Below are 24,636 nucleotides of genomic sequence, written 5' to 3' on the forward strand. Positions count from 1 at the left end.
AGTGCAGAAAACCCGCTCACTCTAGAGTGGCCTGAGCCGGGGAGGCTGGCTTGCACACGTGGCCTGAGCCGGGGAGGCTGGCTTGCACACGTGGCCTGAGCCGGGGAGGCTGGCTTGCACACTTGGCCTGAGCCGGGCTTGCACACGTGGCCTGAGCCGGGGGGCTGGCTTGCACACATGGCCTGAGCCGGGCTTGCACACTTGGCCTGAGCCGGGGAGGCAGGCTTGCACCCTTGGCCTGATCCGGGGAGGCAGGCTTGCACACGTGGCCTGAGCCGGGGGGCTGGCTTGCACACGTGGCCTGAGCCGGGGAGGCTGGCTTGCACCCTTGGCCTGAGCCGGGGAGGCTGGCTTGCACACTTGGCCTGAGCCGGGGAGGCTGGCTTGCACACTTGGCCTGATCCAGGGAGGCAGGCTTGCACACGTGGCCTGAGCCGGGCTTGCACACTTGGCCTGAGCCGGGGAGGCTGGCTTGCACACGTGGCCTGAGCCGGGGAGGCTGGCTTGCACACGTAGCCTGAGCCGGGGAGGCTGGCTTGCACACTTGGCCTGAGCCGGGGAGGCTGGCTTGCACCCTTGGCCTGAGCCAGGGAGGCTGGCTTGCACACGTGGCCTGAGCCGGGGAGGCTGGCTTGCACCCTTGGCCTGAGCTGGGGAGGCTGGCTTGCACACGTGGCCTGAGCCAAGCAACCCGGGGCACACGTGAGGACCACCTCCCACACACACAGACCGCACCTCTCCATGAGACACACAGTGGGGCTTCAGGAAGTTGGCAGTGCACGTGTGCACACATGCATTCGCCAGTCCTGGGGCCTGAGCTCTGGGCCTGGGCGCTGTCCCTCAGCTCTTTTGCTAGCGCTCTCCTGCATGAGCCACAGCTCCACTTCCTGTCTTCCGGTGGTTCACTGGGATAACAGTCTTTCCTGCCCAGACTGGCTTTGAACTGCCATCCACAGATCTCGGCCTCCTGAGTAACTAGTGTGACAAGCATGAGCCTGGGTTTGAAGCAGGACCCTCCCCCCTAGGGCCCCAACATGGGGCAATGGCTGTCTGGGCCTCAGTTCCCCAGTCAAGTGCTCTGGGTGTCTATGTGGTCCAGACCCTGGGCTCTGTGCCACCCAGGCCCCAAAGAAGTATTCAAGGGATGGCCAAGCCTTCTCCTAGCGTCTCTCGCCCATCTCCCTGGAGACAACCTCCTGTCCCCATTTGATGACAATGACCGCAGAGGGCAGGGGTGCACAGCCCCATGGGGCCAGATGGCCTCCTCCTCAGCCGGGCCACCCCATCTGCCCAGATTCCCTCCCCCCCCCCACCACATCCCCACCTTGACTGTCTTGCCAGCCTGGCCCGGGAGGACAACACCCAGCACCCAGCACAGGGCCTTGACACACAAAGGTGTAGGGAGGGGGAGAGGGAATCCTTGGGAAACATGGACGTAGCCCCACCAGGGCGCTCCCCCCAGCCCTGTCCCACACCCACACAGCACATGACACCACATAACCAGTGCGGCTCATTAAATGCCAAGCCCGGTTCTGCACACTGCAGCAACTGAGGCTGACAGGTCCTGGCTGGTTCCCAGGGCCAAGAACCAAACACCACTCGGGTATCATAAGGTGGTGTTTTGTGGGACCATGAATGGTGGGGGCAGATGAAACTCACACAGAAAAGATGGAGGAACGAGGAAGGTGACATTTGTGCAAACAGGGAGAGAGATAAGGGAGCCGGGTGTCAGTGGCTCACGCCTGTCATCCTAGCTACTCAGGAGGCTGAAATCTGAGGATTGGGGTTCAAAGCCAGCCTGGGCAGGAAAGTCTGTGAGACTCTTTTTTTGGGGGTCTGGTCGTGGGTCTGAACTCTGGGCCTGGGTGCTGTCCCTCAGCTCTTCAGCTCAAGGTGAGTGCTCTACCACTTGAGCCACAGCGCCACTTCTGGCTTTTTTCTTTTTGCTTATGTGGTGCTGAGGAATCGAACCCAGGGCCTCAGGCATGCAAGGCAAGCGCTCTACCACTGAGCCACCTTCCCAGCCCTCTGTGAGACTCTGATCTCCAAAAAAAACCACTCAGAAAACCGGAAGTAGGGCTGTAGTTCAAGCGGTAGAGCACTAGCCTTGAGCTGAAGAGCTAAGGGACAGCACCCAGGCCCAGAGTTCAGGCCCCACGACTGACCAAAAAAAAAAAAAAAAAATAGTATACATGGAGCCAGGCACTGTGGCTCACGCCTGTCATCCTGACTACTCAGGGGGCCGAGATCTGAGAATCAAAATTTAAAGCCAGCCTGGGCAGGAAAAGTCCCTGAGACAATCTCCAACTAAACACCAAAGAGCCAGGAGTGGAGCTGTGTGGCTCAAGTGGTAGAGTGCTAGCCTTGAGCAAAAAAGCTCAGGGTCAGCACCCAGGCCTGGCCAAAAAAAAAAAAAAAAAGAGGTATGCACATCCAGGAGAAAAAGAGGAATACAAACAGGGGATGTACAAAGGCCCTGGGGCAGGATGGAGCCCGGTGGGTTGGAGGAACAGCAGAGGATGGAGGGGCAGAGAGGAGGAGGAGGGGTGGGGAGGGTGGGGCAGGCGCTGTGGGCTGCAGGGAGGACTTGGGCTTTGGGCCTGAGGAAGCCGGAGCTGTGCAGGGCTGCGGGCAGGGAAGGCAGGGTTGGTCCAGGTGTGTGATGAGGGCTGGACCAGAGGAGGCGGAGGGGGTGAGGTGGATTCTGGGTAGGCTGCTGGTTGTACGACTTGGGTAAGAAGGGAAGTAGGAATAAATTCGGTGGGGTTTGGTCCCAGAGCCTTCACAGTGAGCACTGCCGCCTCCAGGGAGCCCACGGGGAGCCCTTCAGAGCCTGAACCCCGCCCCAAGCCCCAACCTTTCCCTCACTACTTCCTGTGGCCGCAGGCAAAGGCCACTGCCCCTAGTGGGGGAGGGGAGGGGCCGTGGGGCCCGATCACGTCAGTTCCTGCAGCTGGGACATTTGGACACAATTTTTTTTTTTCAAAATAACTTTTTCTTCTAATTATAAAATAGGCGCGTGCAGCGGAAAACGAGAAAATCAGCAAGAAGAAGAAAATAAAAATTACCCACAATCCCATCGTGGGCCTGAATAGAAGCCGTTAGCGCCCGGCCATTTTCATTCATTCTTTGCCAGAAACGTGGCACCCACTGGGTGCTGCAGGGGGGGGGGGGTTCTGTCTGTCTGTCTGTGAGTCTCTTGGAAGAGGTAACATTGGAGTATAGACAAAGGCACAGGCAGACCTTGCCATCCACCTGCTCCGGCCTCAGCTGCTGGGATTACAGGCGTGTACCACCATGTCCGGCCCCCTCCTCTGTGCCCACCCTGGGGACCCATGTTACCTACGGTCTAGATCCACGGTCTCCACCAGAGCTGGGTCCCCTCTTTCTGGCACAAAACTCCCTGACAGAAGACACCTCCATCAGAATGTGTTCTATGCCTTTGAATCTGCTCCCCCTCGCCCCCCCCCCCCGCCCCCTGCACGACCGTGGGGCCCTCAGACTTCACTACACGCCTAGCCAGAGCCAACACCCCGGGCCTGGCTCCATGACTTCATTTTTGATGCCAAATCTCCTTAAAGTCTCAGGGACGCCTAACCAGCAAACCCTGCGCCCTCCGGCAAGAGGAACTGGTGCAGACACTCCCTGTGAGCGGCCTCCCTCCCAGCCTGGCATTCGGCACCTCGGGCGCCAGGGCGTGTGCTGACCGGCCAGGGGCTGGTGGACCCAGCCCACGGCTCCCCGAGGACACGCCAGCCCCAGCTCCAACACTGCCCTTTTCACCTGCCGCCCCCACGAGTCCCTGTACCACCCTCTCCGTCCCATCTGCCTTCAGGTGCGGCTAGATCCAGCAACGCCACCCTGCCTTCCAGTGGGGCTAACAAGCCTATGACTCCCCCTGTCTTCTGCATTTCCGTAGAATGGATGGTAACTAAGATCTTCCAGGGAATCAGGATGCCCTCCTGCAGCCCCCCACCCCCCGCCCCACTGCACTGGAAAGACTCTTTCTCTCCAAAAATCTCTCTCCCTTTTTCCATGTTCCCTTCTCAACCTGTCCCCACCCACGATTGCTCCCTGCAGCTTCCAGAGGACGCCCGTGCACACCAAGTCCGGTCCCAGCCTCCTTCTGCCCACAGCCCTCCACAGCTCCCACCGTCCACAGGGGGCGAAGCCCAAGTTCTCCTTGCAGCCTCCCCTCCCCCAGGGCCCTGTGGGACCAGCCCAGCCCCCTCCCTGCCTCCTCCTCCCTCTCTGCCCATCCTGGCCACTCCTCCAACAAGCCAGGCTCCATCCAGGCTCTGTACGGCCCCAGGGCCTTTGCACAGGCTCCACGTTTTCACAGTTATATCTTTCTCAGTGCTGAGTTCTCCGTCACTCCCTAGTCTGCCACCGGGGTTTGGAACCACCAGCACCTTCATCAGCTAGTCTAGATTTGTGCTGTCCAGTTCAGAAGCTCTTACACACATGTGACAGACAGGTTAGGGCCATTTAGCTCCCAGACAAAGGTGCAGGCCAGGCCTGTAGCAGAGTCAGTGTCGGTGGAGCTCAGAAACCTACATGGAGAGACTTTGTTTCAAAAATATCTAAAGGGAGGGAGGGGCAGTGGGGATACAAATGGCCCACCCTGTAATCCTAGCTACTCAGGAGGCTGACATCTGAGGATCAGGGTTCAAAGCCAGCCGGGGCAGGAAAGTCCGTGAGACTCTTTATCTCCAATGAACCACCAAAAAGCCAGAAGTGAGGTTATAGATCAAGTGGTTGAGCACTAGCCTCAGCACAATAAAAGGCGGGGAGGGGAAGGAGAAGGAGAAGTGGAAGAAGGTGGTGAAGCTTCCAGTGATCAGCTGCCGCAGAGCAAATGCACATGGAGGAGAGGTGTGCAGCACGCTGGGTGTTTTGTCAATAAAGTTTTACTGGCACAAGTCTACTGCCGTGGTCACCAGCCCCAGCTGCTCCTGGGACCAACTTTCCTGGATCTATGGACATCGCGTAGCTAGAAAAGCTGAGAAGACTTTTAGGGGTGTAGAGGTCCTTACTGTAGAAGGAGACAACTTCTAAGTGACGGCTCACAACACAGGTAGGGGACGGCAGAGATTCTCCACCCATGTCCCAAGTTGTCCCCACCCTCATTATCTGTCCTCGAAAACACACGGAGCCTGGGGCTTAGTCCTCCTGCAGCGGCACGGGGGCCGACAGCCCAGCTGTGGTGGGGGGTGAGAGTCACCTTGTCTGCATGTATCCTGCAAGAAGTCAGGCTGAGCCGGGCAGCAGTGGCTCACGCCTGTCATCCTAGCTACTCAGGAAGCTGAGATCTGAGGATCAGGGTTCAAAGCCAGCCGGGCAGGAAAGTCCACGAGACTCTGTTTTTTTCTTTTTTGGTCAGTTGTGGGTCCTGAATTCTGGGCCTGGGCGCTGTCCCTCAGCTCTTCAGCTCAAGGCGAGCGCTCTACCACTGGAGCCACAGCGCCACTTCCTGCTTTTTCTGCTTATGTGGTGCTGAGGAATCAAACCCTGGGCCTCAGGCATGCGAGGCAAGCGCTCTACCACTGAGCCACCTTCCCAATCCATGAGACTCCAATTTACCACCAGAAATCCAGAAGTGGCGCTGTGGCTCAAGTGGTAGAGCACTCACCTTGAGCTGAAGAGCTCGGGGACAGTGCCCAGGCCCCGAGTTCAAGCCCCAGGACCAACCAAAAGAAAAAAGTGGGGCTGATGCCGCCTTGACCCCACTGCCCCCAAGGGCAGGGCCTGCTCTCCCCCCCAAGTCATGCTAATACCCCCAGCACACAGTCAGCCCCATAAACCCACAAATGAAGAGGTGAAGGGTCAGTGCCAGGGCGGGGGGGGGCCTAAGGCAAAGGCCTGTGGGCTTCTCCCACAGTCAGAGCTGCCAGCGCCCCCCCAGCCCCCACAGGCATCTTTCCTGGGGGATGGGGCAGAGGGCAGGGGCAGAGGTGGGGGGCCCAGGGGCTCTGGGCTGGGAAAGACATTATGCATCCATCAGAATCTTAAACAAAAGCCCCACTGCCGCCTTCAGCGGGGCTGTGGCTTTTATGGTAATGAGCGATGAATTACCCACAATGCCCAGCCAAGCGCAAGTGGTTCTTGGCCTAGATCCTAAACTCATTTTTATATGTTCGTGTGTATATAATTTTGCTCGCTCCCTCTTTTTTCATTGGTGGGAGCACAGGGGGGCTGGGGGGGGAGTGGGGCAGAAAGAACCGTGGGTGTAAAGTGGGGGGAAGCTCACAAAGGGCCCTGGTCTCAAGGCCAGCTGGCATTGGGCCCTGAGCACAAAGCCTGCAGAGGCAGGAGGCGGGTACCAGGCTGGAGCCAGGGGAGGTTTGGGGGGAGAAGGGGGGTGTCTGGAAACCACCAGACCCAGAGCTGGCAGCCCTGAGGGTGGGAAACACCAGGAGGGGGAGGATGCTGCTCTGGAATCTCCTCTGGGTGCTGTGCTCAGTACTTCCACTTGGGGTTGAGTACTACCATGTGGGGCCCTGAGTTGCTATTCCTACTGTTTAAACGGGGACAGAGGTGGCCAGAGCTTGATGAGGGTGGGGACCCCAGAATCCTCTGCACCCCACTGCTTAGCCAATCAGTCCAACTGTCCTGGAAAAATCCCTCCCAAAGCCACCATCTCCTCTGCCCTGTCCCACCCCCACCCCAGCCCCTGCCGACACCCCTCTGCAGCCAGAGGGCACCGGTGAGCACGGACCGGTCCCTCCCTGGGGGGCAAAGCCGGCAGCCACCAGGGCCCTGCACGGCCCCCTCCCCCCCCTGCACGGCCCCCTCCCCCCCTGCACGGCCCCCTCCCCCCCCGCACGGCCCCCTCCCCCCCGCACGGCCCCCTCCCCCCCGCACGGCCCCCTCCCCCCCTGCACGGCCCCCTCCCCCCCGCACGGCCCCCTCCCCCCCGCACGGCCCCCTCCCCCCCCTGCACAGCCCCCGCACCCCGCTTCCCCCTGCCCCTTGTGCGGAAACAAGCGCAGGGCTCGCCTTCTATGAGGACACGCGCATGCCACAAGGCGCCAGGCGGAATAGCACACAGCCCTGAAAACTGCTACTTGGGGCGGAAGTGCACAGATGTGTGGAAGGCTGGTGAGGCTCAGATCTGGGGATCGCCGTTCAAAGCCGGCCTGGGCAGGAGAGTCCGTGAGACTCTCATCTCCAATGAACCACTCAGAAAACCAGAGGTGGCGCTGTGGCTCAAGTGGTAGAGCGCTAGGCTTGAGCTGAGGGACAGCGCCCAGGCCCGGAGTTCAAGCCCCACGACCGACAACAACAACAACAAAGATGTGTGGAGGATTCGGACAGCAGAGCACTAAACCTGCGTTTGTACCAATGCCAAAATAATATAAAATGAGAATAACAGTAATAATAGCAGTGCTACAAAGAGCAGTAGTGATGGGCGACACAGGCCCTATAGGGCAGGTCCCAGAGCTCAGCGCCGTACAGGGAGAGAAAAGCCTGTAAGCCCAGAACCTCCCGCCAGCCTGGGCAGCAGAGGCCCAGAAGCCTGCCGGCAGCAGAGACCAGCGTCAGGTGCACCTGGGCCCCAAGATGTCCAAGGAGAAAGTGGGGGGGGAGTGTGGGATTGGCGGGGCCGGCACGGGGGCGGGGCCGGCCTGGCCAGGGTCAGTAGGGCCCACAGGGTGCTTCTGTGTCTCTCTGTCCCAGTAAGTCTAGCCACCTCCAGCCTGAACCTAGAGTCCAAGGCTACATACAGCTCAACGGGGCACTGCTCCTCAGGCTCGTCATGCGCTCCATCCCAGCTGTGTGGGTGGCTGAGATCCGGAGGATCGCAGTAAATGTCCAGACCAAGCCACAAGTTGGCCATTGGTGTGGGGGGATGGCACTCCCCGGCTTCTGAGATCACACGGATTGCGAAAGTCATTGTGTGAGGCTCAGCTCCAGGCCATGAGACCTGATCTTTACAGAGAAAGCCGGCCTTAGTGACACACACCTTCAGAGCGGCACACCTGGGGCTCTGCACCCCGCACAGTTCCGTGTGAATCCAGGGCGCGAGCTAGGAATGAGCCCTTAGCCAAAAGCAATGCCTGAAAAAAATAACCACCGCAGGAAAGAAGCAACCAGAGAGGTTGGGTCATACAGGAAGTCACACAGCAGAGGAGGAGAAAGCAGGATCTGAATCACTCTGGCCAAGGACTGGCCCAAAACCTGGTAGGACAGGACCCCACCTGGAATAAGGAAATTCAAAGTCACACAGGTCTTTGAAATTCAGATAGAAGCCGGGCACCGGTGGCTCACACCTGTCATCCTCGCTACTCAGGAGGCTGAGATCTAAGGATCATGGCTGGAAGCCAGGCGGGGGAGGAAAATCCATGAGACTCTTATCCCCAATTAGCCGCCAGAAAACCAGAAGTGGCGCTGTGGCTCAAAGTGATAGTGCTAGAGCTTAGGGACGGCGCCCAGGCCCTGAGTTCAAACCCTACCACCGATAAAAAAATAAAATTCAGAGAGCAGGGGTACAGCTCTGCCTGTCCCCACCTCACCCCGTATTCCTGATGGCAAGCAGGGAACATGCAACCCAGGCCACGAACCCTCAGCCAGGCCCAACAGCGCTGGCCGAGCACCTGTGCTGTGTGATGCGGGGTAGGTGACTCAGTTTCTCTGGGCTTTGGTTTCCCATCTGTAAAAGGAACATAAAAGCTTTGCCTGGCCCAGCCGATAGGAGGGTGAAGCCATAAATTCACAGAGCCGGTCCTCTTACAGCCCACCACCTGGCCTGGCCTCTTGTCTTCCCCCTGCCTCCTCCTCCTCTTCCTCCTCTCTGCCCTAGCCACGTGGGCTCCGTTCTGCCCTAGGACCTTTGCACAGGCTGCGCCTCCACTTGGGAGACTCGGCCTCCAGCCTTGTGTCTCCCTCCTGTCTCTCCTTTCCCCTTCGTCCCCTGGCTTATTCCCCTCCCCCCCATGCCCTCTGTCCCCAGCCGCATGACCCACGGCTCCAGCCAGGAGTGAAGACAGCTGGGCCGGGGCTGGGGCTGCTGCGGAAGCGTCCGCGCCCCCTCCACCAGCCGGGCACCTGCCGGGGCGGCAGGAAGCGCCGGCGGCCGCCTGTACTGCAGGTGCCCGTGGCGGACAGGCCGGGGCCGGGGCCGGGCACCCGCCACCTCATGGCTGTAACCCAGCTACACGGGCCCAGCGCCATCTCCCGGCCGGGGACTCTCTCCTTTCTGGCTTGGTGGCTCAGGGCGGGGCCCAGGTTGCCCCCCCCCACCTCCCCAGGGAGCACCGGGGGTCGGGGTGCTCGTTTTATCTTTTGGGGGTGAAGCGGGCCGGGCTGCACCCCCCCCAAAGTCACAGCGGAGATCCTCCAGGCCCTGAGTGCGAAACCTCCCAGCCTCCACCTACGGACCTAGACACGGAGGCTTCCGGAAGGCAGGGCCCCCAGATGCCACACTTCATGCGTGGGGAAACTGAGGCACGGGAAGCCTCTGCTACTCACTCTAAGACCTCACACATGCAAGAGGACAGCAGGCTTTTTTTTTCAGGGGGGCAGCCCTGGCTTGAGGCACGGAGCCCCCCAAACCCCGCCAGCACCCCTCGCCGGCCGCCCTTCCCGCAGTGAGCCTCATGCCCATGGCGTCAGGTGCGAAGCCAGCCCCCACGGCATCCGCCGCGTCACGGTGTGGGCGCCCGGGCGCCAGCGCCGAGCTCGGGCCGGGCTATTTTCACAGGGATATTTCTGGAGGCTGAGGTGAGGAAGCGGGGGGGGGGGGGGGGGGGGAGGGGGGCACCACCGGCCAGCGGGGACCCCCCCCGCCCCTCCCAGCCTCATTCCTCACCCCAGGAAACCTCCGCACAGAATCCAACTATGCGTGGGCTGCCATGGACAGGGCACAGGACACGCACAAAACACGGCTGGCCGTGACACAGGGCGGGATGGGGCCCCGTGTCCAGGGGGAGGGGCTGCAGCCATCAATGGGGCCGGGGAGGGGGGAGGCTCCATCTTAGAAGTAGGCAGAGACCTGCACAAGCTCTCCTCAGATCCACAACTGCAGATCACACTCACAGCACGTGCAAAGGCCCGGGGGCAGGTCAGAGCCTGGGTGGCTGAAGCAGCGGAATGAGGGGTGGGGAGGGATGGGTGGGCCATGCAGGCCCAGGTGGCTGCAGGGAGGACCTGGGCTTTGCCCCTGAGGGGGGCGGGGCCGTGGGGGCTGTGGGCAGAGGAGGGGCAACCAGACTCCATAGCCTGGTGGCTAACAGAGAAGACAGACTCTGGGGCAAAGCAAGGGACCAGCCAGGCACCGGTGGCTCACGCCTGTCATCCTAGCTACTCAGGAGGCTGAGATCTGAGGATCGCGGTTCAAAGCCAGCCCAGGCGAGAAAGTCTCCCATGAGACTCTCATCTCCAATTCACCACTCAAAAACTGGAAGTGGTGCTATGGCTCAAGTGGTAGAGCACTGGCCTTGAGCAGAAAGAGCTCAGGGACAGTGCCCAGGCCCTGAGTTCCAGCCCCATTACTGGCCAAATTAAAAAAAAAAGACTGAGTCTCCAAACCTGCTCCCCCTTGAGCAAACCTTGGGAATGCCTTGGGAGAGGGAGTCATGTGGAGGGCCGGGAGCACCCTGTGTGTGGGAGAAAGGACACAGTGGCTTGGGCTTCCTGTCCCCTCTCTGTCAGGACAGAGCCCAGCACAAACACAGGGTCTTCCCAATCCTGGCCCAGTCACACTTGCTGTGTGACCCTGTACCAGTGGCATGCCCTCTCTGGGTTTTGAGGGGAGCAGTAATGAGTCCCACCGCCAGCATAACTTGAGAGTCAGAGGCTCTGGGGTGCAAAGGGAAGGATGGCCAAGTTCCCAATCCACAGATGAGTCATTTCTCTCCTCACATAAGGGAACCCCACTACCATTTGGGGGGTGGCTTTTCAGGGCTTTTTTTTTTCTGCCCACCCCAACATCAGCAAGACCCAGGCTCCCTCAATCTGTTTAATCCTCCAGGCTCCCTGACACCTGTCTCATGGCCCAAAACGGCTGCCTGAGCACCTGCCATCACCTCCTCCGGATTGCAGACGAGACTAGAAAAGAGCACACGACACCTCCCTGGAAAGGCAGCTCCAGGAAATCCTCCCAGCGTATCCCGGAGTGAATCAGACATCGGAGGTAGGGCACCGGGAAGCCCGGCGCGGCCTGGCCGCCCACGGCCGCCTTCACGCCAGGTCGGCCGCGCTCCACACGGGCCAGGGCCGCATCCATCTCCCGCTCAGTAAGCACCGCCAGGGCTTAAAATGAACACTTCTAATCGGCTCATTAATCCAGTTCTGGAAGAAAAACTGTCCTCTCCCGGGCCGTGGGCACCCCCCCCCCCCCCCGCAGTCAGCCCCCCTCCCCCGCCCGCCAGGGCCCCCTCCCCCCGGCCAGCCCGCCCCCCGGCCAGCCCCCCTCCCCCCGGCCAGCCCCACTCCCCAGCCCGCCAGGGCCCCCTCCCCCCGGCCAGCCCCCCTCCCCCCCGCGGCCAGCCCCCCTCCCTCCCCCCCCCGGCCAGGGCCCCCTCCCCCCGCGGCCAGGGCCTCCCGCCCCCCCCCCCGCGGCCAGGCCCCCTCCCCCCGCGGCCAGCCCCCCTCCCCCCGCGGCCAGCCCCCCTCCCCCCCCCCGGCCAGCCCCCCTCCCCCCGCGGCCAGGGCCCCTCCCCCCCGCGGCCAGGGCCCCTCCCCCCGCGGCCAGCCCCCCTCCCCCCCCCGGCCAGGGCCCCTCCCCCCAGGCCAGGGCCCCTCCCCCCAGGCCAGGGCCTCCCGCCCCCCCCCCCCCCCGCGGCCAGGGCCTCCCGCCCCCCCCAGGCCAGGCCCCCTCCCCCCGCAGCCAGGGCCCCCTCCCCCCAGGCCAGGGCCTCCCGCCCCCCCCCCCCGCAGCCAGGGCCCCCTCCCCCCAGGCCAGGGCCCCCTCCCCCCGCAGCCAGGGCCCCCTCCCCCCGCAGCCAGGGCCCCCTCCCCCCAGGCCAGGGCCCCCCCTCCCTCCCCCCAGGCCAGGCCCCCCCGCCCTCCCCCCAGGCCAGGCCCCCTCCCTCCCCCCAGGCCAGGCCCCCCCGCCCTCCCCCCAGGCCAGGCCCCCCCGCCCTCCCCCCAGGCCAGGGCCCCCCCTCCCTCCCCCCAGGCCAGGCCCCCCCCGCCCTCCCCCCAGGCCAGGCCCCCCCGCCCTCCCCCCAGGCCAGGCCCCCCCCTCCCTCCCCCCAGGCCAGGCCCCCCCTCCCTCCCCCCAGGCCAGGGCCCCCGCCCCCCTCCCCCGTTTGCAGGAGGCCGGTTTGGGGTGATGCGCTCCGGCTCTGCAGCCTGGCCCGCCGTGGAGACCGCACGGGGGGGGGGGGGGGGGGTCAGTCCGCCGCGGCTCGGGCCGACATGTGCCGCGCGTGGCCCCGTTTCGGGGAGGGGGTCCGGGGGTCCCGGGGCCGGGAACGAGGAGCCTGTGCGCCGCCCCTCCCCTGCAGGGCCGTGCGACGCCACCGTGATGTCACAGCGAGCGCAGGCGGCGTCGGGTGACGTCATGGCGACGCCATCATGGCTGCGGGGGCCCTAGCACCTAGCATTCTCGCTGTCTGTCAGGGTCGGGGGACGTTGTTGCGTGATTACGTCATCACGCTGTCCCGTGCGTCGTGGCCGTGTCACTGCAGCGCTCAACTTGTGCGCTGCCCTTAGCGTCCTCGGTCTGAGTCAGGGTAGTGGCCGGCGGTACGTGATTACGTCATCGCACTGTCCTGTGCGTCACAGCCACGTCACTGCGGCGCCGAGCTTGTGCGCTGTCCTTAGCGTCCTCGCTGAGTCACGGTAGTGGCCGGCGGTACGTGATTGCGTCATCGCGCTCTGTCCCGTCAGGGCTGCGGTCCACGCCCAGCTTGGGCCGGCGTTACGTACTACATGATTATGTCACTGCGCCCCTCACGCAACGTCATCGCGGCTTGCCCCCGACGTCAAACCCGGCCGCTCCCCGAAGAGGAGAGGCCTCGCGTCACGTCCCCTGCGCCCCAAATTAGGAGTTTCACGGGGAGGGCAGCTTACGGCCAGCGGCTGGAGACGGGCCGGGCCCTCCCGGCCAGCTGGGAACGAGGGCCCGGGGGGCGCCCCGGCCTGCGCGGGGTCCGGGCCCGCGGGGACCCCGGCCTCTGCGCACCCCGAGCCCGCGGCCCGGCCTGGGGGGGGGGTGGTACGGGCCCGGGCCGCCGCCCCCACTGCCCGTCATCCCCGTCCGGGAGCCGGCTGCCGCTTTTCTTCTTTTGCGGGTCCCGGGCCTTGAACTCGGGGCCTGGGCGCTGCCCCGAGCTGCTTCTGCTCGCCTTGAGCCGCGGCGCCACGTCCGGCTTTTTCTAAGTGGTTCATTGGCGATCAGAGGCTCACCGACTTTCCTGCCGGACTGGCTTCGAACCGCGATCCTCAGGGCTCAGCCTCCGAGTGGCCGGGATTGCAGGCGTGGGCCGGCGGCGCCCGGCCAGGGCTCGTTTCACATGGCCGCGCGTTCCCTCCATAGCACAGGCGTCCTGCCGGAGCCCGCGGGGCTCCCACCACACGGGGTATCAGGTGTGAGAATGGCAGTCTTGGCTGTGTCTTCCTGCCTCGGTTTCCCCTTTGAGACTGGTTGGGAGTCTCCTGGCCGTGCAGATGAGCGCACTGCTGTGTGGCCTTGGGAAACTTCCTGGCCCTCTCTGGGCCCAGGCCCATGGGCCGTTCCAAGGGACGTTTCCTGAGCGCCAAGGCCTCGGCGCTGCAGTTGTCACCTCGGGCCGCGACCCCTGGCCTCTGCCCCTCTGTCCGTGGTGCCAGCTGCCCTGCCCCCTTGCCGGCTGGAGTCAGCTAAAAACTGCCCCCTCCACAGAGACACACCCGCAGCAGGCACCGGCCGCCATCCATGTGCTGCCCTGAGAGATTGGGGTGCAAAGCCCGAGGGGCCGGGGGCTCTGGGTCTACCGCTGCCCGGCCAGGGCTGGATTTTGATTTACTTTTGAGTCTGGAAAGAAAGGAAGGACGGAGAAAGAACGGAGGGAGGGAGGGCAGCTGTCTCCGCACTGCGGCCGGTCCACCCCGCAGAGCCCAGCACCCCTCCTGGCCAGCTCTCTGTCACGGGAGGGGGGAGGGGGTGGCCTACAATCCCAGGGCACCCATTTCACAGAGGGGAAACTGAGGCAGGAATGAATGGGCAGCCATCTCTGTACCCTGAAGCCAGAAACAGGGCTGGGAGTGGAGCCCGCATGAGCAGTGGGAGCCCACGGACCAAGCGAGGGGAAGGACGCACGAAGGCAGGCACAGGTGGATGAATGAAGGCTCCGGGAATGGACCCCCTAACCCTGCCCTCACCCCACCAGGGTCTCTGGGAGGCGGGAGCCACATCCTGGGGTCTCTGCGATGCCCCCCCAGCTCTCAGTGGCCCCCCATGGCTCTGTCCCTGCGGGGCACAGGCCGGGCCCTGCTCAAGTGGGGCAACCTTGATTAGACAGCCAGCGGCGGGGAGCGACGCCCCAGATTCCAAGCTGAGTCACTGCGGGCGCTGTCGCCGGACCCCACGGAGGGGATGTGGGGGGAGGGCAAGGTCCCCACCTTCAAGGATCTGCCACAGTGCCCAGGGTCTCTCATGGGGGCTCAAAGTCAAAACGGGCTGGTTGGGGCAGTAGAGTACGGCCGGCATCAAAATGTAGCCATAATAATAATTTAAAAAAATAAAGCTACCACCCCACGTCCACGGGCCATTCTGAGGGTGCAAACTCCTCCCACGACCCCGCAAAATGAGATCCACTGGGCTCTATTGCACAGGTAAGAACATCGGGAGCCCAGAGAGCTACAGCACCTCGCCCCAAGCCACGCAGCCAGAGCGGGGAGGGACATGAGCCTCGGGGGGCGGGTGGACACCCAAGCTCCACCCCTGGAAGAAAGGTGGCCAGGGACCCCGAGTTCCCCGCTCCAAGGTTAAGATTTAGGTCTGGCTCCCAGCGTCGTGGGGTGACGACACCTCAGCACTGCGGCGTGTTGCGTAGGGGCTGTGTGAGCTCAGGCGGCGCAGGCCCCTCTCTGGGCCTTGGGTCTGCTCTCCAAAACACGAGGGTCTCACACAGCCGCAGTGCCGAGGGGAGCCAGGGGAAGGCAGGGACTCTGCGCAGGGGGGAAGCTAGGCAGAGGGGTGCCTGGCACCCCGCGGCGGAGCACCCTTTAACTCTCCCCCGACAGCCCCTCATTTCCTAATTGTGGGGGACTAATTAAACTGTACATACACACACACACACACACACACCCCAGAATTCCTGGATTCCCACTGACACCCAATTACCCACAAGGCGACCCAGCCACGGAGCATCCGCCAGGCTGCTTCCTCCCAGGGTCCCCCAACTCAGAAGTCCTGGAAAGCTGCAGCCCATGAAGCGAGGGAGACCCAAAGAGCCCTCTTCCCCCTCCACAGCATGGGCAGAGGCAGGAACAGAGAGGGCAGGCCGCCTGCCCTGCGCTGCACAGCCCAGCCCAGCCCAGAGAGGCCAGGGTCAAGGGGGACCATAGGCTACCTCCGTTTCTCTTTGTTTTGTTTCATTTTATTTATTTTCATCAGGAGCACAAAGGTGGAGTCACAGGGAGGGAAGCAGAACACCAGGAAAAAATAAAAATAAAAAAGGGATTTCTTTTTTCTTCTTCTTTCCCCAATCAGGGCAGACGGAGCTTCCTGCATCTTCTACAAAGAGCTAGCAACAAAGATTATATATATATATATATATATACATATATATATATATATAAATGAATTGAAAATAAAACTTAAAAGTGGCAGGGGCCACGCAGGTCCCATGAAAAGAATAATAGGAGACCCCATGACTTAAGCTCTTCCAAGCACCCCCACAGAGGGGAGATTCCTGTAAGCCGGGCAGGATGGGAGGAGACCCCTGCACTTGGACCAGAGAATATCACCAACCCCCCCATACCAGCCAGCCTGCCTGGTGGGGGGGGGGGTTACAAGCATGAAGGAGGAGGGAAAAAAGAGAGACAAAAATATTCGGATGTGAAAACCAAGCCTGCCCGTGACTCACCCTTATCTGCTGGGTAATTTTCGGCTGTGCAGAAGTGTAAAGCCAATTGATTTTTCATATTTCCCACGCACAGCCCCCCCTTCATCTCTGGGGTATCAGCCAGAGACAAGGCAGAAGCGGCACCTCCGGCCTCTTTGCCCATTTGTATGTTTTTTGTTTTTTTGTTTTTGGAGGGGGGATTTGGTGCTGGGGATGGAACCGGCTCCTTCCACCACCCCACCCCACGCCTGGCCATCGCTGACCATGAAACTGCACCCAGCCGCATCCTTTCATACACACACACACACACACACACAGACACACACACACACACACAGAGCCAGTCCTAGGGCTTGAACTCATGACCTGGGCACTGCCCATGAGCTTCTTTTGCTCGGGTCTGGCGCTCTACCACTTGAGCCACAGCTCCGCTTCTGGCTTCTGCAGTGGCTCACTGGAGATTTAAAAAAGTCTCCTGGACTCTTCCCTGCCCAGGCTGGCTTCACGCTGAGATTCTCAGATTCCCACCTCCTGAGTAGCTGGAATTGCAGGCAGGAGCCGCAGTGCCCAGCTGGGTCTAGCGCCTTTCCAAGCCACCTACTGGGTACCCTTCCCGTCTCAACTTCCTCTCTCCTCTCCAGCCCGCTGCCCCTGAGTCAGAATCTCAAATATCCCCTTTGATAACAGTACCCCAGGACCCCCTCCCTCCAGCACACAGGGACCCCCACCCAGCACACCGGCGGCTGCCAGCGAATGCCGGCTCAGGTCACAGGAAGAGACACTGAGCACCCGGCAGCCTGGCTTCCGGGGTGTCTTTGTTCTAGTTTGAATCCTGTTCCCCCCTTGTCCCCACCAGAGGCTGCGCCCTCCGCCTGTGTGCACTTTGTGTGCACTTGGGTGGTCTCCGCAGCCCAGCCGGGGCTTCAGGATGGAAGGAAGGACTGAAGGACAGAGGCCGGAAGGACGGCCACCGCCACACTCTGCTTGGAGTGGGAAGGGGAGCCGGGCAGGCTCAGATGCAACAACAACCCTGCACTGAGCAGGGTCCCCCACAGGGCACCCCCAAACCCCGCGGCTGAGCCCCAGCATCTTGGCTGACTCCACAAAGGCGGCGAGTGGGGTGGAGGGAGACGGCGATCGCTGGCAGCCCAGAGCATTTAGCGGTGTCGATTTATCCCCCAAACCAGCCAGGTTTATAAATATCCACCTTTATTTTTAGGGTTTCCTCCAGCTCGCCCCCATCCCGAACTCTCTCAACACCCCCTCTTTCCCCCTACGCAGGCGGCGGCTCCGGGAGTCACAGAGAAGGTGAACGGCGGGCCACCGGCGGCGGTGCCTCGGCGCCGCAGCCCCCCAGCCCCCCAGCCCCCAGCCCCCCTGCAGCCGCCCCACAATCGGCAGAGCCACAGGTCACCCGGCTCCCGGTAAGTGAGGGCGCTGCTCTCAGATACCTGGAAACCCCACAGGGCAGGTGGGGGAAACTGAGTCACCGATCGACACCAGGGACACCCCCAGGAAAAGCACGGGGCAGGGGCCGTTCCAGACCCCTGTGTGATGGATTCCTTTATCCAACCAAAGCATCTCCACGCCTCAGAGTGGCCTGGAGTTGGTGGGAGGGCTCTGTGTCCCCAAGGGGGACTAGGAGAGGATGCCCCAATCCTAGAAAGCCTGGGGCTGTCATACAAGCACCCCACAACTGCCAAAGGGGGGAATTTAGCTCTGGATGGGTTTCCTGTCCTGGCCACTCACAGGGGTGTGGGGGAGGCTAGGTAGGGGGTCCCCCTTCCAGCCCAGCTCTGGCTGTGTCAACAGCACCCCAACAACACCCATCTCCTGTGGAGAGCGGGTGCGGGCCAGGACACGGCCAGCCTCGCGTCTCAGCCCTCTGGGGGCCGATGTCACCCGCGTCCCCGGGGGGCCACAGCTGCAGGAATAGAAAGAGCGAGCGGATGAGCTCACCAGGCAGGCCGGGTCTCCCGCGACGTCCTGTGCCCTGAGCCCAATTATGCCAAGTCTCAGGGCAATCCAGGATGGTGGGGTCCCCCGGGGACTGGGGGGGGCTGACCCAACGGCAGAAGCGCACCGTCATGGTGAGGGTGCCCACCCCCCCCCCGTGGGCCTGGGCCCCAGGGAACCGGGGCAGGAGGAAGGGCCCTACGGTGGGGGGGGAGGGGGTGGCATGGACAGAAGGCAGGAAGCAATGGCCCACAAAGGCATTGTTGGGGGGCAAAGGGGGGGAGGACAGCCAGAGCCCCAGACCCAAGCCGGAGGGGCTGTGGGACTGGCAGGAGGCGGCCACCCCCAGCCCCAGCTGCTCGCTTTCCGATGCCAAAGTATCAGCTGGCAGCAGAAGAGAGAAGGAGGGACAGAAGGCAGCAGCGCCCGGCAGGGGGAGGGGGCACAAAGGAAGGGGACCCCGAGGGGGAGGGGAGCTATGCAAATGGCAGCGGCGGCGACGAGGCCCTGGCCATTAAAACGAGCCGCCAGCGCGCCCCGCTCTCCACCAGGCCGGGTGGGGGGACGCCAGAACGCACCCCGGACAGACAAAGCGGGGTCGTCACCTCCGAGCCCCGAGGGGCGGCGGGGGGGGGGGCACGCAGGAACTCCGAGCCCGGGCAGCCCAAGTGGAGGGAGGAAGATGAAGAGGGGCCCCGGGGACCCCGGGGCTTTGTCTGGCGTCTCAGGATCCCCAGAGCGGGGCTGGGGCAGGGACACCCCTCGGCGGCGGGCTGACCCGGCTGGGGGGGCGCGAGGTTGGCGGAAGGCCCCTGTTCAGGACGGGGGGGGGGGCTAGACTGGGATTAAGGGGACCCCAGAACCCCAGCGGGTGGGGTGAGGCGAGGCACTGGAGAAGTGTGGATTCGGGGGTCCCTGGGGTAGATGGGGGTGGAGGGGGGTCTCATGGAAAAGGGGTGTCCTGCGAGTCTGCACATGGGGGTCTGGCGAGGGCGGAGGGCCGGGCGGGGGTGACCGGCGAGGCTCGCGATGTGGGGGGGTGTGGCTGAAAAAACGATTCCAATGTGTGGCGGGGGGGGGGGGGGGTTCCCGGATCTGAGGATCTGGGGAAGGGAGCCGCTCTAGGGGGTTCCCCGAATTGGGGGGAGGGGCGGGGGGCAGCCAGGCTTTGTGGACGCACCCCTCCCTTTCAGGAGCGGTTCCCATAAAGAGCCGTGAACTCGGCGCAGCCTGGCCGGAGCCCGGCACCCCCGAGCCGCTCACGGAGGGGGGCAGGGGCGCCCCGAACCCCCGGGGCCCACGGCGCGGCCCCCGATGACGTCACCTCCCCGCCCCGGCCCCCCAGGGGGCTCCGGCCGTGCGACCACGGCCCCCTTCCCGGGGGTCCCCGTGGGGAGAGGGGGAATCGGGGGTACCGAGGGGCGTCGGAGCCCCGGAGTTAGTGGGGAGGGGGGTTGGGGCTCCGCCCGCCTGTGCGTGGGGGGGGCGCCGGGCCGCATTAGGGTGGGGCCGAGGGGAGCCCCCCACCCCACAGGGCGGCCGTGGCGGGGGAGGGGGCCGCCCGCACTCGGGGTTCCCGCGTCCCCGTCCCCGGGGACCCCTCCCCGCCCCCCGCCCCGCGTCCCCGCCCGCGGTGCAGCCGGCGGCGCTGGGCAGCGTCCAACGCGGCGCCCGGGGCGAGCGCAGCCCGGGCCCCGCAGCCCGGCGCCCGCCGCGGCCCCCGCGCGCGCCGCACAATGGCCGGGCTCCCCGGGCACAAAGCCGGCGCGCTGCCCGGCGCCCCCCGGCCCGGCCCCGCGCCTCTCACCTGCAGGCTGGCCGGCTGCGCTCCCCGCGCGCGGCCCCGCTTCACATCCTGGCTGTGGCATGAGACCCGAGCGGAGCCCGAGCGCCCGCGGCGGGCGGCGTGCGCCGGCCGGGCTGGCCGGGCTGGCGGCGGCGGGCGGCGGGCGGCGCGCGGACTCTCACTGCGGCTCGCGCTCCGCTCGCGCCGGCTCGCGCGCCCGCCGCGCGCCACCCCCCCTCGCCGCTGACGTCACCCCTGCCGCCGCCGCCGCCGCCGCCGCCGCTGCCGGCCAGGGGGCGGTGCCGGCCCGCGCGCGTCACTGCGCAGCCGCCACGGCGCCACGCCCCCTCCGGCCAATGAGAAGGCGCGGCGCGGTCACGTGGGCCCCGGGCCCCTTTTAAAAGGCGGTGGGAGCACGTGGGGAGCGGGGTGCCGCGCTTCGCCAGGCACGTGGGCGGCAGCTCCCGTGTCCCCTGCGGCGTCCTGCCCAGGCCTGTCAGGACGGCTTTGTGTTGTTGTCTGGGTTTTCTGTGCCAGGCCTGGTCTTGAACTCGGGGCCTGGACGCTGCCCTGAGCCTCTTCGCTCCAGGTTAGACTCGACCACTTGAACACGGCTCCTCTTCCCGCTTCTCTGGTGGTTTGTTGGAGATAGGAGGCTCAGGGACTCTTCCTGCCCGGGCTGGCTTCGAACCGTGATCCTCAGATCTCAGCTGCGATGCCCACACCGGGCAGGAAGCAGCTGCCCGTGGTCCCCTACTCCGTGTGGCTCTGAGTCCCTTTGCTCCTGCCAAATGCCTTTTTGCCTGTCTGGGTCTCAGTCCTCATCTGAGAAGTGGGATGAAGGGCAACAAGAGTTTAGAGACAAATTACATGAAAGTACCTGGCTAGATTATTGTAAGGGCTTCAAAGCAAACAGGTAAGGGGGAGGTAGAAAAAAAGAAAAGGGCCTCGAGCTAGAGGCGCACGCCAACAGTCCTTGTTGCTCAGGAGGCTGAGATCTGAGGATCTCGGTTCAAAGCCAGCCCGGGCAGGAAAGTCTGTGAGCCTGGTATCTCCAATGAACCACCAGAAAGCCAGAAGGGGTGCTGTGGTTCAAGTGGTAGTAGAGCCCCAGCCTTGAGCAAGAAGAGAGCTGGGGAGGGGGGAGTAGGCAGCGACCAGGACCAGAGTTCAAGTGCCAGGACCAACAAAAACAAAAAGCAAAAAATGAATACAACTCAAGTTGTATTCCTGTTACATGGGGTGGGCTTACTTGGTTCTATGAGATTCAGGTTTAAAACCTGAGATTGCCCTCCCCCAACCCCCACCCTCTTCAAAACCATTGATTCATTCATTGCAGGCCGAAGACTCCGATAAACAAAAAGCATTAACCCGGAGAACAGAACGGTATGGGGCAGCGGAAGTCATAAACAGGAAAGAGAGAGGAGAGGATGAATAATTTAACAAGGACCTAAATTAAGCTTGGAGTTTCCCAGCGGGCAGCGGTGCAGTGGCCAGGTTGGTGGAGCCCATGTGTCCTCCTTCCCGGCTGGGTGACCCTGACGTGGCCTCTGACAGTCTGCCCTTGGTTTTGTCATCGGAGCAATGGGGACACAGCCCCATCTTGATGGACTGAATGGGATGGGCTGCACGGGCGCTTGATGTGGTTTCTGGTATACCCTAGGTGCTCAAACCTTGCAGTGTTTGGAAGCAGAGGACGGTGAGGCTGGGGAATGAGCTGGGGCAGATGTGGCAGAGCCCAGGCCGCTGTCAGGGAAGGGACTAGAACCAGTTCCTGTAACAATCAGTGTGAAAGGAAGTGCTAAGTGTGTCTGCCTCCCGGGCACTGGCGTGCAGCAAAGGAAAACAGATGTAAAATGCCCTGTATGAGTGCCCAGGAAACAGCCATCCATTCCCACCCCCCCCCATGAGCCACGATGTCTTCAATGCTCTGGACACAGAAGTAAACAAAACAGACACACTCACACACACACACCCTCCAGTTAACAGTGCAGTGGAGGAGATAGACAATATCTCACTCTAGGTAAAAGCCTATTATCTCTGGAGCCCAGAGGCCCTGCTCACTCTGCACCTTCCCTCTTTGCCTCCTTCCTCCCCCTCCCTACCTGCCCCTCCTGGCTTCCTCTGCTCCAGCCTCATGGGCTGCTGCTGCTTTTCTATGGGGCCAGGCTCAGGTCCTGCCCCAGGGCCTTTGCACACTGTGTGCCCTTCACTCAGCACAGGCTGCTGTCAATGAGAAAATCTGGCTGCCCTGCCAGAAATGCCAGGTGATCATGAGACTCAATTCAACAGAGGTTGGGGTGCAGCTGAGTAATGGGGCCCTGTCCAGTATGTCCAGGGTGGAGGGCAGGGGGCAAGGGGAGAGTTTGAGCTTCATCTCTAGCACCATAAAAAAAGAAAATAATGATAATCAATCCACAAAGAACAGAACATTCTAGTCTGACAGGCTGGGGCCTCTGGGCAGCTGTCAAGAAGGTGCTAAGGATTCAGGAGAGCCAAATCAAGACTTCCACAAGCCAAATCAGGAGGGAGGAAAGGGGAAGGATGGGCCTCCTTGCTCTCTGCAGGGAGGGGGGAAAAAGTAAGGAAAGGAGGAGGGGCGAGGCGGGGCCTGGTGGGGCCTGGGTCTCTGCTTGTCTGCCAACCCCAGTGCCTGGCATGCTTGATGATAGGACTCATTATTGAGTGAAAAGTTCACTCAGTGATCAGCCTCATCTTAGGCAATTGGGGTGAGAAAGGGGTCCCCTGGCCGCCTCCCCCCCAACCTCCACCTGCAGAGCCTGGTAATTGGCTCCATTGTGATTTTGTTGAGTTGACTCCCGGGAACTATCATCCGTCCATCAGCACCGCACACAAACAGGATTCTTCATGCCAAGTCCAAGATCCTGTGAGTGGGCAACCAGCTACAGTCCCTAAGAGAGAGACCCAGACATCTGCTGCAAACCACCCTGGGACTCACTGCACCATTCCTACACATTCTCTCTCCCCCCCTCCCTCCTTTCCTCCCTGCTCCAGACAGATCCCCCCCTTTTCCATGGGCTCCAGTGCAGAGAAGCTTTGGGGATCCACTAATGAAGTTCATCAGGTCTGTGCATCAGGGAAAACCTAGGTTCAAATCCTGACTGTGGCCTTTGCAGCCTTCAGCATCCCTTCCTGATCCAACCACTCCATAAACAAGAACTAGATAGAAGGATCCTTCTCCATCTGGTACAAGTCACCTACAGTGACTTACTAGTGACAGAATGGTTTGTTTCCCCCCCCAAAAAAAAAGGCCAGAAGCAACTGTTCCACTTTGTATTTCAGGTTACAGCCAGGCAACGAGGGAAGACGGATGAAGTGAAACACGACATCTTTCAGCCGGGTGCCATGGCTCACACCTGTAATCCCAGCAACCTGAGAGGCAGACCGAGGAGGACTGACATTGGAGGACAGCCACACAGGTGCAGTGGTGCACACCTGCCATTCCCAGGGACACACAAGGAAGCACAGAGGAGGAGGAGGCTCAGGCCAGCCCCGGGCAAAGATAACCAAGGCTAACAGTATTCGGGGCGTGGCTTTAGCTGAGGGGCGTGGCTATGTGATTGGGCGTGGCTTTCTGGTTGACAGGCATGGTCCAGCCTGGCTGTGGCCCTAGTGGTGGGGGCGTGGCTGGGGCAGTGGGCGTGGTCATAGCCCGTAGGGGGCGTGGCCCGTGTGTGAGAGCACCTGCCTTGGAGAGCTTTAGGCCCTGAATTCAAACCCCAGCCCGGCCAAACATCAAAAAAGTACAGCTTTTGCCCCTGGTGCCTAAATGCGATGAAGACAACTCCATCCACGTTCATGGATGAAACCAGATGACTAAAGGTGGACACACACACACCAAGCTGAACCCAGTGCCCATCAAAACCCAGCGGGCTTGTCCACAGCCTCCCCGCTCTGCGAGCAGGAAAAGGTGAGGGAGTCTGAGACTTCACGGTTTCCATCGGGGTTGTGAGTTCCAGCTCTGCAGGGACGGATCCTGTCTCAGCCTCCTCCAGAATGCTGGCATTGGGGCGTGTGGGCCACCACGCCCAGATCATTATTTTTACAATATAGGCAAAAGAATCTCTGCCTATGTATAAACCCAGGTCATCCTCACCATCCCTATTTTACCAAACAAAAGAGAAAACACATTGCAGCCCCTTGGATGCAGGGTGCATGCCACTGCAGCAGCGCCAGCTCTCACGACTTTGTCCACCATATCTGGGTTTTATTTCTAGGGTACCCTAGAAGTAGGGGTGGAGGCGCAGGTCACAAGATACATCCCCTTTTCAGTCTGGCTTCATTCCTCAAGCAGGATATAGTTGTCATTTACCCGTGTTGTTGCTCAAAATTCGCTGTATACCATCACCGGCTTTGCCTGAACAAATGTTTTTGTTTCCCATCTTTGTGTGGGCATATGTTTTTGTTTCCATTAGATAAATACCCCAGAGTGGTTTTGATGGGTTGTTTAAATAATTCTTTCAAAATTAGCATCATTTTGATAGGGATGAAGATGCTGGGGATGGAACTCGGGACCTTGTGCCTGTTAAACATACGCACACCATCCAGGCACACCCCCAGCCTGAAAAGCAAACAGAGGTTACAGGGCAGTTGCAAGCAGGGGCTGATGGACCACTCGTGGTAATGCTAGTCACTCAGGAGGTGGAGATCTGAGGATCACAGGTCAAAGCCAGCCAGGACAGGAAAAAAGTCTCTGAGACTCTGACCTCCAATAAACCACTCGGAAAAAGCCACAAATGACACTGTGGCTCAAGTGGGCCTTGAGCCTGAGAAGTTCAGGGACAGTGCCCAGGCCCTGAGTTCAAGCCCCAGGACTGGCAAAAACAAAAACAAACCAACAAAACAGTTCAGCTTTCAAGACAGTCGTCCCTGATT

The 24,636-nt window shown here is 61.9% G+C and overlaps 1 protein-coding gene and 1 long non-coding RNA gene across 2 annotated transcripts in view; one reads left to right on the plus strand and one right to left on the minus strand.

Moving 5' to 3' along the window:
- Ptprs (protein tyrosine phosphatase receptor type S) overlaps positions 1 to 19,888 on the minus strand; it is a 73,981-nt gene extending 54,093 nt beyond the window's left edge. The window contains exon 1 of the mRNA XM_070008179.1: positions 19,762 to 19,888. The gene's annotated coding sequence lies outside the window, so the exon portion shown is untranslated. The remainder of the gene's footprint in view (positions 1 to 19,761) is intronic.
- LOC138817659 (uncharacterized) lies at positions 17,383 to 23,320 on the plus strand. Its single transcript, XR_011368908.1, has 3 exons — positions 17,383 to 17,422; positions 21,080 to 21,237; positions 23,044 to 23,320. It is a non-coding gene; the product is annotated as an uncharacterized lncRNA (long non-coding RNA).
- The last annotated feature ends 1,316 nt before the right edge of the window (positions 23,321 to 24,636 follow it).

The sequence above is a fragment of the Dipodomys merriami genome, unplaced genomic scaffold (assembly GCF_024711535.1).
Source record: "Dipodomys merriami isolate MVZ:Mamm:240054 unplaced genomic scaffold, mDipMer1.0.p SCAF_70, whole genome shotgun sequence".
Classification (NCBI taxonomy): Eukaryota; Metazoa; Chordata; class Mammalia; order Rodentia; family Heteromyidae; genus Dipodomys; species Dipodomys merriami.